The 26,757-nt window shown below is 42.8% G+C and overlaps 1 pseudogene; it reads left to right on the forward strand.

Moving 5' to 3' along the window:
- Positions 1–1,341: 1,341 nt before the first annotated feature.
- Positions 1,342–26,011, forward strand: LOC139042825 (dehydrogenase/reductase SDR family member 6-like; annotated as a pseudogene).
- Positions 26,012–26,757: the final 746 nt, after the last annotated feature.

Below are 26,757 nucleotides of genomic sequence, written 5' to 3' on the forward strand. Positions count from 1 at the left end.
CGCCTGACTTGTCTGCACGAAGGTCGGTCTCCGTTTGCCGCTCGCGCAGTGACCTGGAGGACGCCATCCACCTGCTGCTACTCTAAAGTAAGATTTCCTGGTATTTTTTCAATGAAACTTTAAATGGACTGGGAAAAGGAAATGTTTAATTTTTATGTGTTGCTTTGCTCTGCACGTTACTTATTTCAGGAAATCTTAGCAGTTAGATCAGGATTAGGGTGCATTTGGAAGTCTGGTATCTTAAGTTTTTCAAAATAACCAAAGAAGAGAGGATTTTTCAGTGAACATTTTTCTTCCGGGTTCATGAAGACAGAATTCCCGAAAATGCTCTGCCTCTGATAACGAAAAATTAACACTTTGATTCCAGTGTTTACAGTAAGAAAGCCATCACGTTTGCTTTTCATGTTGGAATTTACCATTTCAGGCCATGTTTGCAACTCATTTTCCCAAAAACTCTGTTTTAGCGTGGCAGTGCAGTTGACCTAACAGTAAACCTTCGGCTCCAAACTCCGGGCCCAGAAAGGCGGGGAGGCCGCCCGGAGCCCGGCGCCCAGAGCCGCGGGGCGCACGGGCTCAAGTCACAGCGTTTGATCCGCACGCTCAGGACTGGGGGTGGGTAAAGGTTCCTGGAGTCTCTCATTCCTAAAGTACATATTGAAAATATCTCAACTCTCCCCAAGTTTAAAGTGAGTATGAACCTCTCGTGTAAGAAGGGGGAAAACCAGTGAAAATTTCGTTGCCTCAGAGTGGCTGGGCTTCTTGGTGGCTGGCGAGGGCGGCCGCGGTCGGAGCGCCTCGGGCAGCGGCGAGCTGGTCCCGGAGTCGGGCGCCGGCAGCTCGGGGCAGCGCTGGGAGCAGAGGGAGCGAGCGCCAGGGCAGGGGCGGGGACGGCGGGGCACCCCCTGGAACGCCCGCCTCCTGTCCGCGCGTGGACGCCGCGGGCCCCGGGCGGCCGAGGGCTGGACGGCAGGGGTCCGGGCGACACGAGGCCCGCTGGGCCGGCTGGTGGGAGACCCGGGTGCGACGCCGGCTGGGACGCGGGAAGGAGCGCGCGAGACCGGGCCACACCTCGGGCCTTCGCCCCGCGCCCCGCCTCCCCCGGCGCGCCCGCCCCCGCCTGCCTGACGCCCCCCGGCGCGCCCGCCCCCGCCTGCCCGACGCCCCCCCACCCCCACCCCGCCCCGCCCCCCCCCGGGCGCGCCCGCCCCCGCCTGCCTGACGCCCCCCCGCCCCGCCCCCCTGGCGCGCCCGCCCCCGCCTGCCTGACACCCCCCCCGCGCGTCCGCCCACGCCTTCCTGACGCCCCCCGCCCCCGCTTGCCTGACGCCTGCCCGCGTGAGCGCCCCCGGCGGGCGGAGCCGCGCCTGGCTGAGGAGCACGGAGTGGGGCTCGGGAGGAAAGGGCTTAGGGGCCCAGGCCGGAGAAGCCGCCTGCGCCTTCTCGGGCGCGGTGTGTGTGCGCGCGTGCTGCTTGAGTGCGTTCGCTCAACGCCCTCCCAGCTCGTTTCCCTGCCTTTCCCATCCTGAGGGGGGAAGACGGCGCCCCCACATGCCGGCCCCCGCGGCTGCTAGGGCTGGCGGGTGAAACGTGGACCGGGGTTCTGAGCAGGCCTTCCTTCTTGGGTAGAAAGACCTTTGGCTTTTGCTCCTTCCCTTGGTGTTTTTTGGCGCGGATGCGGATATGGTGCCTTGGGACATAGCAGCCATGTTGTGACTTGGCGCGAGGTCAGAGGCACACGTTGAGAACAGCAGGATGGGGGAGAGAGCCTGGCTCCTTGAAGACCACCTCATTTGATCATCGTTTGACTCCTCGCCACCCCGACCTCAGCACTAGCCGTTCCGCGCGCCCTGCAGTCGGCACTGGTCAGACCTGATGCATGCCACCTTTCCCCCGGTCACAGTGTCTCAGTCCTGCCTGTCAGAAGTGACTGACTGTGGCTGTTAAAGCGTTAACTCCCGCCGGCTTAAGCTTGAGAAGAGGATCGGCAGCGTTATGGGGAGGCCTGCGTTTCGTCTGTCTCTCTCACCTGGACCAGGCCACATCAGTTTCCTCATCTGTAAAATGGGGGTATTGGACATGATTTGATTTTCCGGTTCTTTTGTTCAGTGACTTTCTGAGGCCGATGGTGAAATCTTTCCAAGGGACAAGGAAAAACCACAGATGAGAGCCAGCCCTGATGGCTTAGTGGTTAAAGTTTGGTGCACTCCACTTCAGCCTCCTGGTTCAATGTTAGCTTAGGGCGAATCTTCCCCTGCAAAAATAAGAATATAAATAAACAAACTAGAAATGATTGATGGTGCAAACCCAACGGAAGTTTACAGGACAGAAAGCAGGAAGGACATGCCCAGTGGCATAGCAGTGCGTGCGGGCACAGCGGGGAGGATGGGGAGGGGAGGACTCCACCCCTTCTGGATCAGCATTGGGTTCTCAAAAAACCGAAAGGTGGGTCAAGTCCAATGTCTGTCTCTTACTGAGTATCAGTTGAGTGGGCTGTGCCAAATGGTTTTGATGTACAAAGCTAGGTATCTAGAGTGGGCGCTCTTGGAGAATTCTCATGGTGGGAATATTTGTGCTGAGGTGCCATCTTCAGGTTCTTAAAGGAGTACATTGAACCATTCATTCTAGATGTTACTGCATAGGACCATGTCTACAGTGCATGCCATTAAATACACGTGTCTGTAGATTAAACCGCAGGTTCCGTTATGGGTCGACTTGATGGGAAGGTCATCGTCCTGACAGCTGCTGCTCAGGGGATCGGCCGGGCCACTGCCATAGTAAGTTACTATCTCTGTTTGCTTCCTGCCTTTGGAGGTGTTGAATCACGTGGACAGATCCCATGGCTGTTTAATTCTGCTCTACTTTTTTTTATTGGCTTTTGTGCTTCTGTTGTCTTAAGTTACAAAAATAAAAGTTGCTACTCCTGATCCCAGGCGGATGAAGCAAGGCTTACCTCACATATTTATTATGTGACATCTCATAACTTTTGACTCTGAGAACTTATTTCTTTGCCTCAGTTTCTCTGCACTGTAATAAATATATTACAGGGGGCCTAAAGGAGTGCATAGCCCTCTGAAATCATGTCAGTTCAGACATAGGACTCCAGAGTTCTAAGACTATCAGGTTACCGTTACCTTTACCTTGTAATTTATAGCAGCTTCTTGCACATTATATTCCTCACCTGAGCTAATAATGCAGCTTAACTGTAACGGTAGGATATAGTTTGATATTTGTGAAAACACTAGTATACTCTTAGGAGGAAAAGTGTTGAAATAACCCATTTTTTTCATTATTTGGGGTTTAGTCACCTCAGAAATGGAATAAAGGCTATCAAATCACAGAATAGTAGTATTTTGAGAGGTGTTAATAACAGAATCCTAGTTTTTTAAAAACACTATTGTATTTGATGTTACTAAAAGGGACAAAGTCAGATGACAAGCACAATGTATGTCATGTTGTACTAATTAATGATAAAAATAACAAAGGGAAGGGCGAAGCGAGACTAGATAGTTTGAAATTCCACCCATGAATAAGGAAAACAATGAAAATAAGATAAAGGGAGAAAAGGCTAAAGGATTTTCTATTCATGAGAGCAGCTTAACCAAGTAAACAAAGGATTCATTTGTGTGTTGTCTTCCAGGCTTTTGCAAGAGAAGGTGCCCAAGTCATAGCCACAGATATCAATGAGTCCAAACTTCAAGAACTGGAAAAGTACCCGGGTAAGCAACTCAGCAGCTTGAACTTGGGATTCAGAGTCCATAAGGTATTATAAAAAACAGTACTCGTCTGCTGAAAGAAAATTACTTGGCTGGTCAGCTCCACCGGCCTTCTTCTTAGAGCCTGATTCTTTGATATCAAATCTATATTCTGTGAACCTACAGACAAAAATCTGTATACTTAAATATATAAAAGTTGTATACTTAAAATTTTTTTTATCCAGCATGTTGAAGGATTCAGTACCTAATTACAAAGTTGTATGTGAAATTTAACAGTTGTTGCGTTAACTTTTAATGACAACTTTCACTTCTGTGCCCTACTCAGCACAGTGCTGTCCAGTAGGAAAATGATGTGAACCACGTGTGTGATTTAAATTTCCTGTGGCTACATTTAAAAAGTAAAAAGAAACAGATGAAAATTAATTTTAGTAATGTATTTTATTTAACTAAATATATCTAAAATACCATTTTAACATACTCAATATAAAAAAAATTTATGGAATATTTTACATTCTTTTTTCATACTAAATCTTTTAAATTCACGTGTGTTGTACACTTACAGCGCATTTCAGTTCTGACTAGCTGCATTTCAAGTGCTTAGTAGCCACATGTGCCTGGTGGCTACCATATTGGAGACAGCTCAGCCCTAAAGTCACATATGATCAGAAACCCTAAGAGAGTATGCAAATTATTTCGCTGTGTATCACCCCTTACTGCACCACACTGAACTCAACTCCAGCATCAAAGGACTTCAACTAGAGTTCCTCTGAAAGAAATCAGAACAGACAGCTCATTTGAAAGTTAATTCTTCCAGCAAAATAGAACAGGTTATATAATCAAATGCAAATTAGCACATTGAATTCATGAACGGAATTAGACTATGCTATTTTAATTATTGGATTGTTTATTTATTATTGGAAAATTATTTAATTTTAATAATAGGGAATTTTAACTCCAAGTCAGAAAAACGCTGTTGTACTGAAAAAGTACTAAGGGAAGAAAGTCCTCCCAAAACTTTCTCCCCTTTCTCTCCTTTTCTATGTTTATAATCTTTTCTTTCTATATCTATAAAAGAATAATAAACCATATTTTTTTTAAAAACATTAAAATAGTGACTTTCTTTTATTAGAGAATGTTTGGGGTTTTTTACTAACTATTACAGTGTGTCTCTGAGATCCAATGCTGGATCTCTCATGTCTAGCTTTCAAGTGTTTCATCCCTTCTCCTGGCCCCTCATTTCTTCTCCTTGCAATTTAGTGCAGAAATAAGTGATTATACCCTTGACTGACAAAGTTGTTTCCAATAAATAATGGAATTGACATGAAGGTAAAGTGCACAAATGGAAACAGTCTCCTGTCTCACTGCCCTGCCCTTCCCTACCCCTCACTCAGATAGGATTCAGTGTTCCTGGGGCAGTGACTCACCTCTGGGGAAAGAGCAAGCCTGCGCTCTGTTATTACTGCTGGCTCACTGAGAAGCATCTAATATAGATCATACTTCACTGTAAAGTCTTTTCTCAGAAAAGGCCTTTAGTATTCAATTTAGAGAGTGAAGAGAAAGGGAGGGAAAGAGAGGTGTGTTATTGGGAGTTCAGGATGGGGAGGATTTTAAGATTTTTATTAATGAGATTCTTAAGATTCTTAAGACCCTACCAATGGTCAACAATCCTATGAAGGCAAAATGGACAGATACTGTAATCTTTGTACTTCAAAGCAGCTACATCTACAAGACTAAACATTTTTTATGGGTATAAGTAAATAGTTTCCCTTGTTTTATGTTTCAGGTATTCAGACTGGAGTCCTGGATGTCACAAAAAAAAAAACAAATTGATGAGTTTGCCAATGAAATTGAGAGAGTTGACATTCTCTTTAATGTTGCTGGGTAATTCATAACTTTTTAATTTCATTCTCCTCACAGAAAGTTTTCTATGTCTTTTATTAAAAGAAATTTGATAATATGGCCAAATTATTCTTTGTGAACCCTAATATATTCCTTAGGAAATAAAGCTGGATTTTGGACAGAATTTTTGTTACAAGTAAGATTCAGCAAGTAAAACAGCCATAGAAGTTGACATGTGCTTGGGGCCTAAAGGCACTTAAGGATACTCAAGACAACTGCTACCAATCCAACGCTGTTGATCTACCTAAGGCTGGGGACAGGCTCACACCAGTGGACTTGTCACTGATGTTCCACTAAGACTTATAAAATAAAATTAAAAACTGTTTTCCAGGAGTGTCTTTAAGGCAAAGTATATCTGCCAAAAACTGAGTACTCAGTTTATTGAAATGCGAATGTTCCCCATTTGTTGGCACAACATTCTGGCAAGTTCTTTCTACCTCCCAAGCGCAGCATTTCTTATTAGGACAATTAATCCCAGCAAAAGAAGTTTCACTCTGTTGCTTTATATACAGCACAAAGAGAATGGCTTAATTGAACTTGATAGAGTAGTACCAAACTTGCTGAACCATGCTTGAAGGATGAGAGACTGGAGCTGGAGCAGCCCCATGTGGAGCAGCTAGTGCTTGTGCTCACTCTCCCTTTTCAGGCATGACAGTAGAGATGAGGACAGTTGAGGCTTACGCAGGACTAAGTAGATAGAGTCTGATGTTCCACTTTTCTTGTGTGGTGTTAACGTTTATACTGTGGCATTGATAGAAAAATCCTAGAGCCTTCTTATGTATTTTTATGATTCTTCCTAATCATGTTTCAGTATGAAAAAAGTCTGTCTATTCATAGTTTATCATGTGTTACAATGTATGGAAATTAAAGCAACAATTTATGATTATCTATTTTATAAATAATCTGCTCATCTTTCATAGAAGAATATATTCAGAACCATGAAAAAATCAACTAGCAAAATTATTTTTTGAGCATCTATTAAATTTTCAGCAAAGTAAGGGATATAGAAATATAGCATGTGGTTCTTGCTGTCATTTGATTGAACTGGAAGTACAGTGGTACATGGGAATCACAACTGACAATATTTTATAAGTAATTACATAATCTTGGTCCAGGGGACAGTGAAATCAATTAGGACCCCATTGTTATAAAGCTTCCTTGAGGAAATGTGACTTGGAAAATAGCAAAGGCTATTTTGAGGGTTTTCTTTTGTTCTGCTTTGTTTACTCAGTATGTCAGAACTGTACAGTAGCGATATTACTTTGCTGCCCTGAGATGGTGAGATACTTGTTTTCCCTGCAACTTTGATTTCCCTTGAGAATGATAAGTTCTTGCCACCTGAGGGCACTGCTGCTCTTGAAATCAGAGTCCACTGGGGCAAGTGTCCTCAGTTGTTTGTAATGGCGTTGATATTTCCTGTGCATTTGGTATAGAGCTTCTTATGTTTGGGGGCTCCAGACACTTGCCGCCTTCTTTTAAAAGAAGGATCTTGTTTTCAAATAACAAATTTTTTACCTTAAGTTGTTGAGACACTTACTTACCTAATGTACCAAGTGATACTATGTTTGAATTGTTAAAAGTCTTGGTTAGGGAAGGGACAATGGTCTAAGTCAATAAATGAAAATAAAAATGAAAAGGAAGTGGAATAGAAATCGTTTTTAATGATAATTTTTCCCCATTGTTTAATTACTCTTCCAGTTTTGTTCATCATGGAACCATCCTGGACTGTGAGGAGAAAGACTGGGACTTCTCAATGAATCTTAACGTCCGCAGCATGTACCTGATGATCAAGGCCTTTCTTCCTAAAGTAAGGTGACCACCACCAGGATGACCACCACGTTAGTCTCCAGGTCTCCATCCTGGGCATCCAGAAAGAATCCTCACATGTGCTGAAGAGTAATGGTAGTTAACGTAATGACTAACATGTAGTGAACATAAATACCAAGGCATTTAGTATAAATTAATTCGTCTGACCTTCCAGTTCATCCATTCAAAGAATATTTATTAAGCACTTTCTACATGCCAGGCTCCATTCTAGGTGCAGAAGACAAATCAGAGAACTAAACAAAGTCCCTTCTGTCAGGGAACTTCCATTTTGGAGAGGTGAGACAGGATAATATGTAATCAAATAAACATATAACATGTGAGGTAGTTATAAGTACTATGAAGAGAAAAAAAGCTCAGTTATTAGAGAGGTCCCAGAGGGCCTCACTGATAAGGTGAGATTTTCATAGAGGCTGAATGGAGCAACGGAGCTAACCATTCAGGTGTTTGGGGAGAAGCTTCCAGGGAGAGGGACAGCAGGAGGCCTGTGGGACCAGAACAATCCGATGAGGTAGGTACTACTTTGTCCCATTCACTGTACAGAGAAAGAAACTAGGAGGTTAAGTAACTTGCCCAAATCACATAACTAGCAAGTGGTTAGAGCTAAGATTAGGCACACGCTCTCAGGATGGATGTACCCCACTGCTTTTCTGTACCTTGAGTACCCTCCTTACTCTCCTGTCTTTAGCTGAGCCACTGAAGTTCCAGAGAGGTGAGAGACAGCATGTGCTGAAGAGAGAGTATTCCTCCTGAGTCTGCCACCCTTGAATTCTCCAGCCTTCACACAGCTCATCAATGTTTTTCATTTTGTTATACAAATAAGCTTTAAGTACCTTTTGATACAAAGCACCACACCAGGTGCTCTAGGGGAGACAGGTGTAAATATGAAAAATGTTGACTTCAAATGAGCTTGTAAGCCAGCAGTAGCAGACAGCACGGGCTCAGACAATGGACGGGTTGACTGTGTACAGAACCAGCTCAGTTCAAGGTTGTAAATTAAATCCTAGTGAAATGCAGAAGAGCCATTCTTTCCATCCATCCCTGCTGGATGAGATGACTGGAGTACTGAATGCTGCCCTGTGCGGGACAGGAGAAGAGCTTTTTAATGGCGCAGCAGGACTGATACTTTGCTCTGAACATTCAACCTAACGTCAAGAAGGATGCAGATGAATGCTAAAAGGAAAGTTAGAGAAATTGACTTAGTAACAAAGGAATTTGTTTTTAATCTATTTGTTTAGTGCCTAGAAGGGATCTTTGGGTGGGCCCACAGATTGTTGAACTAGCAAATTTTTTAAAAATATAAATTGCCTTTTTTACCTATCTGGAGGTGATGAAAATCTGTTATTTGGAACTTGGATGCATTTTTTGAAGGCTGGTCCTTAACACAGGATTTGGGGAGAAGCAGAGGCTGTGGTAAAAGGGGAGAGCGTCCGTCACAGCTGGTGAGACGTGTGAGACTCATTTGTAAAATGAGCTTGTTCGTGTCTGCAGTGCTTCACGAGTATCAGTGAGGAACGTAGGTGTGAGGCACAGTGGAGCTGAAATTTACACTTGTAAGTGTTAACTTTTAAAATATCGAACAATAACTTGCAAATTAGTGAGTTTGCCTGTGATTTAAAGCACCTTAACAATAATCCATATGAAACAATGACACTCGTTTGTAAAAAACGAAAAGAAAAAAATCCCCCAAAATATTAACCAGTGGGATGGGGAATCAAAAGGAGTCAGTGCCACTTGTTAAGGTGACCCTAACCAACCTGACCCCAAGGTCAGACTCTGGTGTCAAAAAACCTTCGGCACAGCCTGAGCTCTGCCCCTAATTCGCCAGGTGCCCTAGGAGATGGTACTTAGGCTCTCTCAGCATCTGTTTCTTCTATTTATTTATTTACTTTTTTTTTTCTAAGATTTTATTTTTACTTTTTCTCCTCAAAGCCCCCTGGTACATAGTTGTGTACTTTTAGTTGTGGGTCCTTCTAGTTGTGGCATGTGGGATGCCACCTCAGTGTGACTTGATGAGCAGTGCCATGTCCACACCCAGGATTCAAACCAGCAAAAGCCTGGGCCACCGAAGCGGAGTACGCAAACTTAACCACTCAACCGCAGGGCCAGCCCCATGTTTCTTCTGTTTAAAATGAGGGTGATAGATTACACAATCCCTTCCAGCAGTAATTGTCTAGGATCCTCTTGTGTTCGTTAACCATGACACACATATACCCAGTTAGAACTTTCCAGAGGAAGCCAGGATTTGGAGTCCAAGCAGATCTGCAAGGTCAGGTGGTCAAAATATAGGAACACTTGTAGGAAATTTCTGTTCATGGATAGACATTCCAAGACTGAAAGATCGGTCAAAAGGCAGAGGACAAATTGAAGATTCTGTAAGAGGTCAGTGCAGAATCCAAGGTCCACTAGAAAAGAAGATCCATTACGGCAAGGATCTGGGGAGGGCTTGGATGTTTGGGGATTTTTCCTCCTTTGCTGTATTGTAGAAGAGTCCCTAGCACACGGAAGTGCTTAGCAAATGTTGGTTGAATGAGTAAGTGAATCTAGGTTATCAGTCCAGGTTGGGGTCAGGCATGGAATCACTGAAGACCCAAGGAGCCAAGGTCTGCCAAGTTTAGGAGCTGAGTTCTGGTTGATGGGGACAGAAGAGCTGAGTCAGAGTGGGACTGACTAGATACAGCTAGAGGAGATCTTTAGAGACCTTTGTAGCCCTGCCTGAGCTTCTGGAAGATCAGTCCTATGTGGCCTTACTATGTACAGACACTCCACTTTATGGGCCACAGAGGGCTGCTGCTTGGCAGGCAGAGGGAGCATCACACGGGACAGCAGGTTCTGAGCTGGGGGTAGGAAGGCAGCATGGAGGGAGGCAAGGACTTTGGGCTGGAGAATCAGCAGACAGGCCCAGCCGAATGTATGGTACCAGTGTTGGGGCAGCAGTAGCATCTCTAGGCGTGAAATTCTAGTTTGCCTGAGAGATTATTGCATTTCAGAAGATTGGAGACTGAACTCACTTAATAGCCCATTTTTATATATTAAGTTGGGCTGTATGTATTAAAAATGGATTATGTATGTTAATTATATTTCAATAAAACTGGAACAATAAAGTAAAATGGGTTATTTGCTAAAATGGATAAGAAAGAATAATTTTAAGGCTTAGTTTTCAACACCATTCTACTCTACTAATTTTCCTAGTGTTTTTTATGAGGACCCCATTTCATTATGATTCTCTTTATTTTATAGACACACAAGTTGAGTTAAATATATTCTCCCCTCCATCTTCCTTGACTTGGTGGGTCACCTCAGCCTCTCCCGGTGTCCTTCGCTGTCTCCAGCACCATGCCATAGGCTGGTTTCAGACTCTCTGCTTTTAGTATGATTGGTAGCTAAGTATCAAAACGGAAAGTAGGAAGATGACCATAAAGAGATGTATAATCTTGGCAGCCTCATCCCTGATCCATTCGATCATTCACCGTCTCCATTCCTGCCTCTGTCTGAAAGCTACTGGAGAAACTCACCCCAACGGAAGTGACTTTTTTCTCTAGACCCTTTACACTGCCTCTCAAGACTCTGCTCTTTTAGAAACTTCACTTGATTTTCATGATAGAGTATATCCTGGTTTTCCTTCCTCTGTTCTCTAGTTGATATTCTCCCTTTTCCTCCTGGCAGTTATTTGAACTCTTCCCCACTCTCTCGTGGCCACCATCTCCCCTTGTTCTCTATAGTCATCCTCCCAGCCTCTGACTTCCATGAAAAGTTAGTGCCCATTAGGCCCATTCTCTCAACCTCTTGCTTCTTCCTCCAAAACGTTTATGAGTACCCATGCCCTTGCATGTACATAATATTATCTTGAAAACATACGTATATGTTATAATTAATAAAGTGTAAGTTCATTGAAAACAAAACATTTTTTAAGTCATAGCAGCCTGTTTCATTATATATTCTTTTAGGTCTGGGGCAGGGCCCAGTAATCTGCACTTTAAACTAGCACCTCAGGAGATCTTAATTCATCAAAACGTATTGACCGCCTACTGTGCCCCTTGTCTAGGAGGACAACACAGCCCCAGACCCTCCTCTCTCAAAGTTCACAATTGAGTGGGGAAATCCTGCAGGACGTATTTTTAGGAAACACTGCCCTTGACAGGAGGCTGCCATCAGTGCATGTGGCCATGGACTGAGCTCTGCCTGCTGTGTCTGCTTTTACCACTCCTTTCCCGAACCACTACTGCAGCTTCCAGTCGTCTCCAGCATAGGCTGCCAGAGGAACCTGTAATCCCCGGATCTAGACATACCGCTCCTCCTCTGCACTAAGGCCTGCCTTATCTTCAGGGGAAATCCCAAATTCCTAAATTTAGTCCCTGTTGGCCTCTAAGGCCTCTTTCCTCCCAGGGCCTGCCTTCCAGCCAGACCCATCCCTTCCCCCCAGTTCCATAATAGAACCTTTATACCTATGGTTCTCATTCCTTAAAACACGCTTCTCTTTTGTTTTTCTGACTGTTACTCCACAAAAATGGGGTTCTCCTACCCAATGCACGTAGAAAAAAAACAATTAATTACAGCATCAGATTTGGGGAAAGAAAAAAGCTTTATTGCTAGCTTGATCTGCAAAGAGACAGGAGGCGTATTCTCTCAGATCTGTCTCCCTGATCAAGGACTTGGGGCAAAATTTATGGGATGAAGGGCAGGGTGGTCTGAAGGGTGGAGACGGATACTTGGAGGTGAGAAATGAGGTGAGTGATGATCTGTGCAAGTGCAGTCAGCTCCATGGCTCTTCATAGGACGCATATTCACAGAATGGTGATGTTGGCATGATCTGAGGGTGGAGTTTTCAGCCCTTTGATGTCAAAAAGATTACTTAACAGGCATTTGCGCAGGCCCACTTGATGGAATGGTGGTCTTACCTGGCCTGAACTGGACAAGGGGGGACTCTCAGTTCCTGAAAACCCACTCTTATTACTCTGTTGGTAAGACGGGGTCAGTTGAACTGGTCCTGGAGGGCCCACGGTTACACTAATACTCTAGTTTTCAAAAATCGACCCATATATTTCCTCCTAGGAGCCCTCCTCTGAGTGTCCAACAGTGGATTGGCCCCTTCCTACCACCCACCACCTGTTCTCTGTGAAGGCCCATGCTGTCTCTGGATGCTGATTATGTCAGCCACCCAGTCAGACTGGCAGCTCTCCATAGGCAGGGACTGTGTCACTTATCTTTGAATCTCCTGGACCTACACAATACCCAGCCACTGTAGGTATTCATCAAATAATGTGTTCACTGGAGTAAGAGTTTTCTAACATCAGGAACACAGTAAATATGAACATTCATTTGCACTGGCTTAGAGTTCATCCTCGGTCTTGCTGATACTCTTGTGACAGGGAAGGTGGTAATCCCCCTGGGAGATGTTCTTGCCAGTGAGAGTGTACTCTGCCATCAGTTCCCAGCAGTGATGAGGAGGTTGTTAAGACTGCTTAATAGTACTTCATGTTAACAGCTAATAAGATGGTTCTGCAAACCCAGAGTAAATGCAGATCTTTTAAAGAGGTAGTATTTTTAGCCTGCAGAGTGGCATTTTTTTTTATTATTTGTTTTATTTTGGCAGATGCTCACAAATCTGGCAATATTATCAACATGTCCTCTGTGGCTTCCAGCATCAAAGGTAAGTCTGTTTTCCTCTGGGGGTTGTGATGAACATACTCATAATCTTCACAAGCTAAGGGTTTTGGAAACAAGCATAGCAGATATGATAAAACTTACCCATAACTTCAAAACTGCTCTTTTAAAATTAGTATTAAGTTCCTTGTCTACCAGTCCTTTCACCTTACATGTGATCCAGTGACATTAAATGAAAGTTTGTTTTTTGTGCTCTCCCGTTTAGTTCTTCTAATGGATATGGCAGTGGAGATCAAAGTGGGAGAAGGAAACATTTATTCATTTGATTAATCAAAAATGTATTGAACACCTACTGTGTGCCCCTGCCCCCAGAGAGTTCACAGTCCAAAACGGGGAGTGGGGAGAGGCTCAGGCAAACACACGTCTTCCACCATGTGATAGTTCCACTAAAGCGGAACACGCGCACTTAACCACTGAGCCACCAGGCTGGCCCCAGCTATTTCATTTTAAACTTGAAAATCCATGTGTGCCAGACTGTGCCCTTATCTCCATCTTGCACTGCAATCCTGGCCCTTCAACTTGACTTCTCGTTTAGGGCCCAGATCAACTGTCTTTGTGAAGCACCCCCCCAAGCCCACAGGCAGAGTTACTTCCCGTATTGTCACAGCACTTCATACAAAGCTCTGTTACAAAAAAAAAACAAAAAAAGAAATAGCCACTGCTGAGAGAACATTCCTTCTCTTTGCGAGGATACACACATTAAGCCTGCATGAGAGAGAAATGCAAAGAAATGCCTAAGCTTCTTGGTCTTTTGTTTTGCTTTGCTTTACCCTAATTTTCTTTTCTTTTCTTTCTTTTTTTTTTTTTTGAGGAAGATTAGCCCTCAGCTAACATCTGCCGCCAATCCTCCTCTTTTTGCTGAGGAAAGCTGGCCCTGAGCTAACATCCATGTCCATCTTCCTCTACTTTATATGTGGGACACCTGCCACAGCATGGCTTGATAAGCGGTGCTGTGTCCGCACCCGGGATCCAAACCGGCGAACCCCAGGCTGCCAAAGCAGAACGTGCAAACTTAACCACTGCGCCAGTTTTCTTTTTTTATCTTTTTTATTTTATTGAGGTCATAATAGTTTATAACACTGTGAAGTTTCAGTTGTGCATTATTATTTTTCAGTCACCATATGTTGCCCGCAGCCGCAAAGGGCAAGGAATGACAGGCACCGCCAAGGCTATTTGGTTGTTTCAGCAATCAAAGGTTTTGGATAAAGGGAAACAGAACAAGGAGTGGGCATAAGGGAGAACAACAAATCGGTACTTACAACATCCACACCACAATCAGCTGGGGAAGTCCCAATAGTTTGTACGGCGGGTGGGAGTGCCGATTGTCCGGGTCTGAGGCAAGGTGTCCTTTCCTCAGTGAGACTCCCAATTGTTCTATGCCTGTGACTCCCTTTTACCCTAAGGTTTCTCTGGGTTCTGACTCAGGGTTTTAGACATTTGGATATTTTGAGTTATTTCTTCTTGTTCCCACAGATGGGGTGCTTCTATCTTTTTCGTTCCCATGGATAGGATGTTTCTAAAGTCCTGTCAGGTGCCCGTCAGGGTGGCCAGCCCAGACAAGGAACATGACACAGGACTCATTCTTTGTAACTTGTGCCTTAGAGTCAGGGCCGAAGTGGCCCTGAGCCCAGACACATTCCTTTGTGTAGGGCCCAGGCCCAGTATCCTTGGAAGGTGGGGAGGTCAATGAACTCTGTGCACCTTATAAATGGTGCCTCTTCACCCCTTGTGCCCACACCCTAACCCCCTTCCCCCTGGTAACCACTAAACTGTTTTCTTTGTCCATGTGTTAGTTTTTCTTCCACATATGAGTGAAATCATATGGTGTTTGTCTTTCTCTATCTGGCCTATTTTGCTTAGCATATTACCCTCCAGGTCCATCCATGTTGTGGTGAATGGGACAATTTTGTCTTTTTTATGGCTGAGTAGTATTCCGTTGTATATATACCACATCTTTATCCATTCATCAGTCGGTGGACTCTTGGGTTGCTTCCACATCTTGGCTATTGTGAATAATGCTGCAGTGAACATAGGGGTGCATATATCTTTACACATTCATGTTTTCATGATCTTTGGATAAATACTCAGTAGTGGAATAGGTGGGTGGTATGGTTATTTCTATTTTTAACTTTCTGAGGAATCTCCATACTGTTTTCCATGGTGGCTACACCAGTTTGCATTCCCACCAGCAGTGGATGAGGCTTCCCTTTTCTCCACATCCTCTGCAACATTTTTTGGTTTTTCTCTTGGTAATTATAGCCATTTTAACAGGTAAAAGGTGATATCTCATTGTATTTTTGATTTGCATTTCCCTAATAATTAGTGATGTTGAACATCTTTTCATGTGCCTGTTGGCCATCTATATATCTTCTTTGGAAAAATGTCTGTTCGTGTCCTCTGCCCATTTTTGGATCAGCTTGTTTGTTGTTGAGATGTATGAGTTCTTTGTCTATTTTGGAAATTAACACCTTGTTGGATTTATGATTTGCAAATATTTTCTCTCAGTTGGTGGGTTGTCTTTTTGTTTTGTTCCTGGTTTCCTTTGCCTTGCAGAAGCTCTTTAGTCCAATGAAGTCCCATTTGTTTATTTTTTTCTTTTGTTTCCCTTGTCCAAGTAAAAATGGTATTCGAAAAGATACTGCTAAGACTGATATCCAAGAGTGTACTGCTTATATTTTCTTCTGGGAGTTTTATGGTTTCACATCTTAGCTTCAAGTCTTTAATCTGTTTTGAGTTAATTTTTGTGTGTGGCAAAAGATAATGGTCTAACTTCATTCTTTTGCATATTTCTGTCCAGTTTTCCCAGCACCATTTATTGAAGAGACTTTCCGTTCTCCATTGTATGTTCTTGCCTCCTTTGTCGAAGATTAACTGTCCGTAGATGTGTGGGTTTATTTCTGGGCTTTCAGTGCTGTTCCATTGATCTGTGTGCTTGTTCTTGTACCAGTACCATGTTGTTTTGATTACTACAGCTTTGTAGTATATTTTGAAGTCAGGGATTGTGATGTGTCCAGCTTCATTCTTTTTTCTCAAGATTGTTTTGGCTATTCGGGGCCTTTTGTTGCCCCATGTAAATTTTAGGATTCTTTGTTCTATTTCCACATCATTGGGATTCTGATTGGGATTGCATTGAATCTGTAGGTTGCTTTAGGTAGTATGCAAGTTTTAACTATGTTTATTCTTCCAGTCCATGAGCCTGGAATATCTTTCCATTTCTTTATGTCATCATCAATTTCTTTCATTTAACGTCTTAAAGTTTTCATTGTGTAAGTCTTTCACCTCCTTGGTTAAATTTATTCCTAGATATTTTATTCTTTTTGTTGGGATTGTATATGGGATTGTATTCTTAAGTTCTCTTTCTGTTAGTTTGTTATTAGAGTATAGAAATGCAACTGACTTTTGTAAGCTGACTTTGTACCCTGCAACTTTGCTGTAGTTGTTGCTTGTTTCTAATAGTTTTCCTATGGATTCTTTAGGGTTTTATATATATAAAATCATATCATCTGAAAACAGCAAGAGTTTGACTTCTTCCTTGCCAATTTGGATTCCTTTTCTTTCTTTCTCTTGCCTAATTGCTCTGGCCAAAACCTCCAGGACTACGTGGAATAAGAGTGGTGAGAGTGGGCACCATTGTCTCGTTCCTGTTCTCAGAGGAATGTCTTTCAGTTTTTCCCCATTGAGTATGATGTTGGCTGTGGGTTTGTCATATATGGCCTTTATTATGTTGAGGTACTTTCCTTCACTACCCATTTTATTGAGAGTTTTTATCATAAATGGATGTTGGCTCTAGTTAAATGCTTTCTCTGCATCTCTTGAGATGATCATGTGGTTTTTATTCCTCATTTTGTATCATATTGATTGATTTGCAGGTGTTGAACCATCCCTGCATCCCTGGAATAAATCCCACTTGATCATGTTGTATTATCCTTTTAATGTGATGCTGTATTTGGTTTACCAATGTTTTGTTGAGGATTCTTCGTCTATGTTCATCAGCAATATTGGCCTGTAATTTTCCTTCTTTGTGTTGTCTTTGTCTGGCTTTGGGATCAGGGTGATATTGGCCTCATAAAATGTGTTAGGAAGTATTTCATCATCTTCAATTTTTTGGAATAGTTTGAGAAGGATAGGTATTAAATCTTCTTTGAGTGTTTGGTAGAATTCTCCAGAGAAGCCATCTGGTCCTGGACTTTTATTTTTTGGAAGACTTTTGATTACTGTTTCAATCTCTTTACTTGTGATTGGTATATTCAGATTCTCTGTTTCTTCTTGGTTCAGTTTGGGAGGTTGTATGAGTCTAAGAATTTATCCATTTCTTCCAGATTGTCCAATTTGTTGGCATATGGTTTTTCATAGTATTCTCTTATAATTCTTTGTATTTCTGTGGTATCCATTGTAATTTCTCCTCTTTCACTTCTAATTTTATTTGAGCCTTCTCTCTTTTTTTTAAATTAGTGAGTCTGGCCAAGGGTTTGTCAATTTTGTTTTTCTTCTCAAAGAACTAGGTCTTAGTTTCATTGATCCTGTCTACTGTTTTTTTGGTTTCAATTCATTTATTTCTGCTCTAATTTTTATTATTTCCCTCCTTTTGCTGACTTTGGGCCTTTTTTGTTCTTCTTTTTCTAATTCTGTTAGGCGTAATTTGATTGCTTATTTGAGATTTTTCTTATTGGTTAAGGTGGGCCTATATTGCCATGAATTTCCCTCTCAGGACCACTTTTGCTGCATTCCATGTGAGTTGGTATCGTGTATTTTCATTTTTATTTGTCTCCAGTTGTTTTTTGATTTCTCCTTTAATTTCTTCAATGATCCATTGGTTGCTCAGTAGGTTGTTGTTTAGTCTCTGCATGTTTATCTCTTTCCCAGCTTTTTTCTTGTAGTTGATTTCTAGTTTTATAGTATTATGGTTGGAAAAGATGCTTGATATGATTTCGATCTTCTTAAATTTATTGAGGCTTGCCTTATTTCCCAACATGTGGTCCTTCTTTGAGAATGTTCCACGTGCACCTGAGAAGAATGTGTATTCTGCTGGCTTTTGGGTGGAGTGTTCTATATATATCTATTAAGTCTGTCTGGTCTGTAATTCATTTAGTTCCACTATTTCCTTGTTGAGCTTCTCTCTGGATGGTCTATCCATTGATGAAAGTGGGGTGTTAACATCACCTGCTATTACTGTGTTGCTGTTAATGTCTCCTTTTAGGTCAGTTAATAGGTGCTTTATGTACTTTGGTGCTCCTGGGTTACATACACATATGTGTTAAATCCTTTTGGTGGAGTGTCCCTTTTGTTGTTATATACTGCCCTTCTTTGTCTCCCATTGCCTTTTTTTTTTTTTGGGTGAGGAAGATTGGCCCTGAGCTAATGTCCATGCCAGTCTTCCTCTTTTGTATATGGGATGCCACCATATCATGGCTTGATGGGCAATGTGTAGGTCCACGCCCAAGATCTGAACCCATGAACCCTAGGCCTCCAAATCAGAGCATGTGAACTTAACCACTACATTACCAGGCTGGCCCCATCTCATTGTCTTTTTTATCTTGAAGTCTACTTTGTCTGCTGTAAATATGGCAACACCTGCTTTCTTTTGTTTGCCATTGGTTTGGAGTATTGTCTTCCATCCTTTTACTCTAAGCTTGTTTGTCTTTAGAACTGAGACGTGTTTCCTGGAGGCAGCATATTGTTGGGTCTTGTTTTCTAATTCATCCAGCTATTCTATGTCTTTTGATTGGGGAATTTAATCCATTTGCATTTAGAGTGATTACTGATATATGAGGGCTTAATGCTGCCATTTTATCACTTGTTTCCCAGTTGTTCTGTATTTCCCTTTTTCTTATCCCGTGTATTTCAGACGGATGATTCAGTTTGGTGGCTCTCTATGATGGTTTTCTCAGTTTTCTGCTTATTTATCATTTGTGTCTCAGTTGTGATTTTTTTAGTGGTTAACCTGCACTTTGTGTACAAGATCTCATAGATGAGATAGTCCATTTCTGATAGACTCTTATCTCTTTTGACTAAGCAGTTTCCATCCCTTTCCCCTTCGCCTTCTGCATTATTGTTGTCACAACTTGTTCCATTTTGTATTGTGAGTTTGTGGTTAAAATGATGAGACTATATTTATTCTTGATATTTTCCTTCCCTTCATCTTTAATGTTATGCTAATCTGTTCTGATAAAGAGTTGCAGTTTTCTGATTTTGTCTGCCTGTTTATCTCCTTGCTGAAGGCTGTGTAAACCCTTTCTTCTTCTTTTCAGGTATGAAGGCCTTCTTGATCAAATCTTGTAGGGGGCCTTGTGGCAATGAACTCCCTGAGCTTTTGTTTATCTGGGAAAGATTTTATTTCTCCATGATATCTGAAGGATATGTTTGCTGGATAGAGTATTCTTGGCTTAGAGTTTTTGTCTTTCAGAATTTTTAATATATCATTCCAGTCTCTCCTAGCCTGTAAGGTTTCTGCTGAGAAATCCAATTAAAGCCTGGTGGGGTTTCCTTTGTAGGTGATTTTCTTCTGCTTTACTGTCCTTAGTATTTTTTCCGTGCCATTAAGTTTTGCCAGTTTTACTAATCCATGCCTTGGAGAAAGTCTTTTTACATTGATGCAATTAGGAGTTCTCTTAGCTTCTTTTACTTCTAATTCCAGCTCTTTCCCCAGGGTTGGGAAGTTTTCAGCTATTATTTCTTTGAACAAGTTTTGTGCTCCATTCTCCTTCTCTTCTCCCTCTGGAATACCTGTATTTCTGTTCACTAAATTGCTAATTTTATCCTCCGTAATATCAGCTCTGTCATTCAAGGTCTCCAAATTTTTCTTTATCTCATTTATTGTGTTTTCATCTCCAACATTTCTGATCGTTTTTTTCTTTATAGTTTCAATCTCTTTTGTGAAGAATTCTCTCCGTTCATTAATTTTGTTCCTGATTTCATTGAACGGTCTTTCTGAGTTCTCATAACTTATTGAGTTTTTTATGATGGCCATTTTGAATTCTCTGTCATTTAGATTGTAGACTTCTGTGCCTTCAGGATTGCTTTCTGAGTATTTGTCTTTTTCCTTCTGGTCAGGAGTATTAATATACTTCATACCATTCAATGGGGTGGATTTGTGCATTTGCATACTGATAGTATCTGGTCATACATTCCACCTGCCACCACTGGAGAGGGGGCAGCACCTGTGTAATCTGAGCCCACCGTGATCCCTGTCAGCCCTGCTTGTCCGAGCCTGGGCCACTTGTTGGGACTGCAGAGGCCCTGTGGGCTCTCCCACCAGACAAGAAAGCGATTATGCAGGAGCTCAGGGCTGCTGCCTGCTCCCACAGTCCCACTGAGTTGCAGTCCACCCCTTGGGGCTGCAGTGGTACTATGGGCATTCAAGGCAGCTGGGAATTTGTTTGCCTGGGTGCACAGCTCCACTGCCATCTGCTCCTAGGTCACACCAGCCATTAGTGCTTTGTGGGCAGGGCCTCCCCACTGGGTCTGAGCCTAGCCATTCCCTGGGACTGCAGTGGCTCTGGGCTCTCCCACCAGACGAGAAAGCGATCGTGTGGGGGCTCAGGGCTGCCATCACCTGTTCCTGTGGTCACGCCGAGGCACGCTCCCACCCTTGGGGCTGCAGCAGTACTATGGGCCTCCAGCTGGGAGAGCAGCTGCATGCGTGTACAGGTCTGCTGGGGGACCAGAAGAGTACTCACCTATCTCCACCACCTCTCCAGGGGTAGTCCATCCCCCTTCAAATGTATAGCTGCGCAGGTCTCTCAGGCATCCTGAGGTGCTGTGTGGGTATCTTCTGCTGATCAATGAATGACCATTTAGTTGTAGTTCGAAGAGGGAGAGACAAAGGGAACAGCTCACTCCACCATGATGCCGATGTCACTCCAAATTTTCTTTTGGAATCTGCCTAAGGTTTCTCCCAGCTGATGATGAAAAACTAAAACCACTTGTCATTTAAGTGCAGCATCTCAACACCTGAGTCTCAGTTGAGTTGTGCCGATAATGATACTATTTTCCTAAATTCAGAAACTCACCCTATTAAGGGAGAAAACCTGATATCAATTTTTAAAAAACAGTGGGGTGAGAGGAAGCATGACACTGGTTACTGGGGACACTAATTTGTGTTCCCTTTCTAGAGGAGACTGTGTTTTTCATTCCTTCACTTGTCGAACCTTCTCTTCATCCTCAGGAGTTGTGAACAGATGTGTCTACAGCACAACCAAGGCAGCCGTGATTGGCCTCACAAAGTCCGTGGCTGCAGACTTCATCCAGCAGGGGATCAGGTGCAACTGTGTGTGTCCAGGTGAGTTAGGCTCCACAGGGCTATGAAATTGTCCTTTGTGACATCCCACTTGCCACTGTGAGAGAGATCTCCATAAGCTTGTTTACTACCTGTTACTGTGGCCTGTCATTGGGACAAGTTCAAAAGGGAAAGAGTCCCATCCTGTTAAGGTAACAGTCTAACAGTCAGTTGGGAGAGAGATCCTAAGTCATCAGGAATAAGCCACTGAGGCAAACAGTTTACATGCTGCTCATGCACGTGGCGGCAATTCTAAACCACTGGGTTAAGAGACATGAGTCACCAGGGCTTACTGTTTTGGAAGCAGACCAGGGATGACTGTGTCGGGGGGAAGATGAAAAGTAGCCCATGCTCACAGGACAGCGGAAGAAAGTAAGAGGAGCCTCCCAGAACACAGGGGCTCTGCCGTGGAAATCACCTGGGTTGGCCCAGGGATAAAAAGGAGGGATTAATACCTTCCTTGATGCTATACAAAGTGAGTCAGCAAACTATGGCCTGCAGGCCAAATCCAGCCCACCGCCTATTTTGTAAATATAGTTTTATTGGAACACATCCACACCCAGTTTGCTTCTTGTATTGGCAATGACTGCTTTCATCCTACAACAGCAGAGTTGAAAACAAATGGTTCTTAACACCAAGAATATTTACTGTTTGGCTCTTCACCCAAATGTGCTGACCGCTCATAAAAGAAAGGAGAAAAGCAGAACTTATTAGTAGCAAGGACATTCAATATGTCCAAACTAAAGCATTCAATAACCTATTTCTTAGGAATGACTTCTCATTTTCTTAATATCTGTAGGTGTGTCTATTAATTAGATATGCCCTTTCACCTGGTTCCACTGACCAAAATGAATATAGGCTACCTAAGAAGAATTACTAACTTCCTCTCTGGAAAGAAATGAAATGAACATCCAGGATCCAGGTTTTTCTCAGTAGTTCACAGCTGGTGTGGGGATTGAGGAGGGGAAGCATTGCAGTTCCCTGTGGGACCTTTCACGACCTGGAGGGTATGCTAGGATCTGGGGGGGAGTTGACGGGGAATAGGCTGGACAGCCCCACAGGAGATTCTGATGTAATCCAGCCTGGTCTCCCCTCAGGTTGAAAACCACTGATTTATTAAAGAGGGAAGACGACTATATACCTTTTGTTGACACAGAATAACCAATAACCATTTTATAGATAAGAAAGATAAGGTGCGTTTTACTTGAATCAGGCAGTCTCTACAAAGGAAGAAAGCGTTCCAGAGAGGCATGGTTTTCAGTACAGTTTTATACCTTTTTAGAACACAGAACATCCATAAAACACACCCAGGATACATATTCATCAAAGTTTCAGAGAGATACTCAGTTGCAAATTAGCAAGCAGGTCAACATGACCCTGATGTCAGGAAGGGGAACTTATCTTTAAAGAGTTCTGATACTGGTGGGCACAGGAGGGGAAGTGTGCATCCTTATCTTCAAAGAGTGCCTTCTTTTACTTTGAGATAATGCATAATGCCCTCTTTAATGGTTAAGGCAGATGTTTGATAGGCTATAAGTCAGGTGTCTTTAGTTCAAGCCAAATCAGTTTTAAACCAAAATAGCTACCCCATATACCTCAATATGTGAAAATTTCTTGTCACTTTCAAGCTACAGCATTCCCCTTATGGAGGTGTTGTGTATAATTTTTCTTGGACTAAAAAGGTAAACATCGGTAACACTAAGAAACAGGAGGATACAGAAGAGACAGTTTCACTTGGTTTTAACATACAAACTGGTGATACCTGAGCCTAGCTGTTCTTGGTACCATTTACCCGGTGGAATAAATGGCAAAATGATTTGGAAAATGTGATTGTTTTAGCAGCTAGCCTTTTCAGAAGATTGGAAAATATGTTATCAAATTCTCTGGGACAAGGAACTAGCTGTGACTCACTGAGCCAGTCCCAGAAGGAAACATGATGGGGAATGAGTGTGTGTGGGATGGTGCTGATGGCTGTAGAGTCACAGCTGGTCAGCACGACTTGGGTAGACAGTAGCATGGTGTGTCAGCCTGTGCCATGGACACAGCAGAGTCAGGTGACAGTGGAATGAAGCAGAAGGCATAGGCTTGATCCACAGCTCTCATTTAATGGCCATTCATACTGGCCACATGTAAGATGTGACGCTCATTTTCCTCAGTGGGAGGAAGCTGTAGAAGCTGTAAGGATTTTGAGGAGAGTGTTAGAGAAGCTCAAGGCATCTTGAGCACACTGCTGGTGAAATTTTGGACTTTAAGGAGGCTGTTGATGAGAGAAGTAAGCAAAATGTTGTCTGAGGGGCTGGCCCCGTGGCCGAGTGGTTAAGTTCGCGAGCTCCGCTGCAGGCGGCCCAGTGTTTCGTTGGTTCGAATCCTGGGCACGGACATGGCACTGCTCATCAGACCACGCTGAGGCAGCGTCCCACATACCACAACTAGAAGGACCCACAACGAAGAATATACAACTATGTACCGGGGGGCTTTGGGGAGGAATAAGGAAAAAAATAAAATCTTTAAAAAAAAAAATGTTGTCTGAAACTGGATACAAGGGGGTCTTTGTTATGTGGTTTCAGAAATTTTATCAGCACTATTGGCTGCAGTGACATGGAAGGTATAAAATGTTTCTAATGAACCAGGCAATGTAGCGAAGGCAATTTCATCCCAGAGTGGGGAGAGTGCCGCCCCTCCGAGTAAAATGTGAGAGGAGAAAGAAGCTAAAGAAAGGGTTCTTAGACAGAAAAGTGTCAGAAAGTGCAAATTTTGAAGCTTCCCAGCCTCTCCAGAGAAATGGCAAATGGTCATAAATTTAAGGAATTATTTCTGAGCAGACCTCAAATCTGCAGTGCTGTGAGGAGCCCGCTCTAAAGATGGACCTGAAGGATGACTGCAGATCATTTTCCGTGACCGTAGGAAGACCGTGTGGCCTCCTGGAGTACTGTCAGTCAGAAAGAGGCTTCCTGAGAATTTACAGGTTACATACGTTAACAAAAAAAGTCTGGGGAACTTGCTCTGTAGGAAGGTGAACTAAGTGGGGTTGTAAAAATTTTAGTGTCATTCTTATTTTTCTTTTTTTAAGTAAAATATTGTAAATTATATTTTTCAATGAAAAACATGAAACAATGTTAAAATAGGAATTTGAAGCCAATGAAAACTGGCAAGATAATGAGGAAAATTTAGAACCAAGGACTGTGACAAGCATGGAGCTGTCCCTGAGGATTCAGAGTGAACGTGACAGCAAAGAATGGTTTTGAGATCATTGAGACAATGTGGGTCCTTGTACTGGTAAAGAATTGTGTGATATTACCTAGCCCTCAGGGTTGTTGTGAGGATTACTGAGATAATACCTGTAAAACTGCATACAGTCCATAAAGTATCATGTCAGTGTAATGCGACTAAAATGCTGGTGTTTCACTCAGAGTCCCTGCCTAGTGTCATAGTGAATTGTAGTCTGTGCTTTTAAAAATCATGGAAATGCTGTTAAAGAAGTTATAAGCCTATGAAATAAAAGGGCAGGCAGAAGAGGTGAAATTGCTGTTCCAAGTTATGGACAGGATTTCTCTGGTACCTGTATCCTACGGAAAGGAAGTTTAAAGTTGAGTTGCCAATTTCTTTTTCAGTCTAAGTAAGTAACCAAGCTGAATGTCACCCTTTGATTTAGGAACCGTTGATACCCCATCTCTGCAAGAAAGAATACAAGCCAGACCAAACCCTGAAGAGGTATGTCTCCTATTTTAAATGTGTTTAAATCTTTTAGTTAAAAAAAATGCCCTCTTCCTTACGCAGAGTAGACAAATGCATAGAGACAGAAAGTAGAAGGGTAGTAGCCGGGCCTGGGGGAGGGGCCTGGGGAGTTAGTGTTTAGTAGGCATAGAGTTTCAGCTTTGCAAGATGAAGAGACTTCTGGAGATTGGTTGCACAACAGTGTGAATGCACTTCATGCTACTGAACTGTACACTTAAAAATGGTTAAGATGATAAATTTTATATTATGTATATTTCACCACATTTTCAGAAAAATTTAAAAACCCTCTACTTTAAGATTAACTTCCTGATCTGTCACAGTGTCTGTAGGTTTTAGTATAACACAAATAGTTTGAGCAGCGTAGGAGTCACCATAGTCCTGCGTGGCCCACAGTTAATAATATTAATGATACTCTCATGTATCATGCGTGAATAATCGAGGCAGCAGGCCAGTGGCCTCTGTAGATCTCTCTTGGTTTGCCTCCTGAAGGAGCTGCCAGTGAGTTCATACTTTAGCTCACACCACTGATGTCTGGTGTGGTGTCTGGTCACAGGCACGGAGCGACTTCCTGAAGAGACAGAGGACGGGAAGATTTGCAACCGCAGAAGAAATAGCCCTGCTCTGCGTGTACCTGGCTTCTGATGAAGTAAGCGCTATTCTTCCCAGGGAGGTCATTATTCTCAATCACATTGGCCCGCTATTTTTGCTCATCAAGTAATGTCATTTTACAGAGTTACAGCATATGATCGTTAAGTTGCTGCATTTACGAGGTAGGGATAAGTTCTGATTTAATTTGCTCAAAGAAAGACCACTTTGATCTGAGCCACTAACTCTTCCTCATTCAAGTTTATATGTCACCAAATCTTGTAGCAAATAAAATGGAGGATGGAAAAAAATTAAATCACTCAATTTTATGAGAAACAGTTACTTTCAAAAATTACAGTTGGGGAAGCCTTGATTAAGTGTAAATCAAACGAACCTCCAAAATCATGAGAGCTTCAGGTGAAATGGGGAGAGAGTTAACCAGATATAATTGTGTCCAGGAGACACAGAATTGGCATCTGGTGTTCTTAGTTTTACTGGAAACTTATTTAGAAGAATCCCACTGACTCTTTTCCTATGAATTTTTACTGTTTGTCATCATATATGGAAATTCCTAATTCTGTCTCTTTCCACTTTGCATCTATTTAGTAACCAGTTTCTTCCTTTTTTTTTTTTTGAGGAAGATTAGCCCTGAGCTAACTACTGCCAGTCCTTCTGTTTTTTGCTGAGGAAGCCTGGCCCTGAGCTAACATCCGTGCCCATCTTCCTCTACTTTATATATGTGGGACACCTGCCACAGCATGGCATGCCAAGCGGTACCATGTCCACACCCAGGATTCAAACCAGCGAATCCCGGGCCGCTGAGAAGCGGAATGTGCGAACTTAACCACTGTGCCACCGGGCCAGCCCCCCAGTTTCTTCCTTAATGGCTATTGTATATTTTTAAATGGCTTACAACTGTGAAGGCAGAAACTACATTTATAAGGAATAGAGCACAAGAATATCCCCCTATGTTATGTCTTGAAATGTTACATGCCCTGGAAACTAACGTGTGAGCAGAAAGAAGGAAAAGGGAGCAGGCAGGAGAGAGGTGTGTCACTGGCC

Source organism: Equus asinus, unplaced genomic scaffold, assembly GCF_041296235.1.
Source record: "Equus asinus isolate D_3611 breed Donkey unplaced genomic scaffold, EquAss-T2T_v2 contig_1, whole genome shotgun sequence".
Taxonomy (NCBI): Eukaryota; Metazoa; Chordata; class Mammalia; order Perissodactyla; family Equidae; genus Equus; species Equus asinus.